The following is a 1,516-nucleotide window of genomic DNA, read 5'->3' as shown; positions in this document are numbered from 1 at the left end:
TCAGCTGCTTCACTCCTTCAGCTGCTTCACTCCTTCAGCTGTTTCACACCTTCAGCTGTTTCACTCCTTCAGCTGCTTCACTCCTTCAGCTGTTTCTTTAAAGGTCCACCTGGTTTTAAAGGATCTAAGTGAAAAACATGAACTCAAATGTAAAATCAAATGTTTCTCCATGAAACTGATGTTTGAAGGTTTACTCCCGTCGTCTCTCCAGGTGTCTGTTTTAAAATGCGGGCAGGCACTCAACGTAAACAAAGGACTCACCTGGACCCAGGAGACTAAAGACCCTAGAGACCGAAAACCCAAGAGACTTACTACTTGAGACCCAGGACAACAGGAGACCCATAGGGAGTGCTGACTGGAGGTCCTCGGTAACAGCAGACTGAGGGACGTTCATCTGGACCTGCTTGGAGGCCACGAGGAACTGACGTGTTCTTCTGGGCCCTCTCAGAGATCACCAGGCAAGAAGAGCTTGGTTCCATCAGGATCCTTTCCTTCTGGTGACGACGCTGATGTCGGCGGGTCTAGAGTGATTCGGCTCTAGAATGGTCAAACAGTGTAAACAAAGCGCTTTTCCAACCCCCCCTGAAGCCACGTGGCAGGTTGAGGGTCTGACCTCCGGCTGTTTGTCCCGTCGTCAGTCGCTTCGGTTCGTTAACGAAACACATCCAGTTAAATAGTGAGTACCCCCCCCCAATAAACAAACAATCATCTGTTAACTGGTGGTCCTCAAGTGTCTCTTGGTGTGAGACCGGTTTCCTTTCGCTCAGTTCAGTTTATTTGTGTCGCTCCAAGTCACAGCAGAAGTCGTCTCCGGTCTCAGAAACATCCACGTCCATTAAGAAGATCATTAGTGAAAGTTCTCTCTCTGAGCAAGCACCAAGGAGACAGTGGAAAGGAAAAGCTCCCTTAAACAGGGAGAAACCTCCAGCAGAACCAGGCTCGGGACGAGCGGCTGGGTTTGAGAGAAGGTGCAAACTCTGACCCCTGACCTCTCACCCGATGACTGCCAAAGATCAGCACCGGGAACAAGCGAGGAAAGAAAATGGCCGACTGGATGAGGTTCCATGTTGGCCAGACCTGCTGGACCTGCTGGACCAGTACAGACCTGATGAAACAGAGCTCACGGTTGAGTAGAAACATACAGAAGTTCTCTGGAAAGAGCTTGAAGTGTTCCGATTTGTTCGTAGCCGTTTTGTGTCGGGAGCTTTGAAATAAAAAAAGTTTTCATGTCGGTCCAAACCTGTAGAGCTAAAACGGTAAAACCAAAAGTAACCGTTCAGACAGAATGAGTGAGAACAGGTGTGTGTGTGTGTGGGGGGGAACAATGTGCAGGAAAACAGAAACGCCAGAAATAAACTCAGAAACAAACTGATAAACAATAAACTAAGATGGCTAAAAGAGGGGAACGCAAACGAAACCATCAAACATCAAACTGTGACAACCTACAAGCCCATTGGCCTGTTAGCCTCTTAGCTCGTTAGCCTGTTAGCTTGTTAGCCTGCAAACCTGTTGGCCT

General features: G+C 48.4%; 1 protein-coding gene across 1 annotated transcript in view; it reads left to right on the top strand.

Annotated features, from left to right (window-relative positions):
* Positions 1-1,516, top strand: part of LOC119407621 (GTP-binding protein Di-Ras2) — an 8,200-nt gene that overhangs the window by 676 nt on the left and 6,008 nt on the right. The window lies entirely within an intron of this gene.

This window comes from Nematolebias whitei, chromosome 3 (genome assembly GCF_014905685.2).
Source record: "Nematolebias whitei isolate Nwh7 chromosome 3, NemWhi1, whole genome shotgun sequence".
Lineage (NCBI taxonomy): Eukaryota > Metazoa > Chordata > Actinopteri > Cyprinodontiformes > Rivulidae > Nematolebias > Nematolebias whitei.
This window is presented reverse-complemented; position numbering and strand designations above follow the sequence as displayed.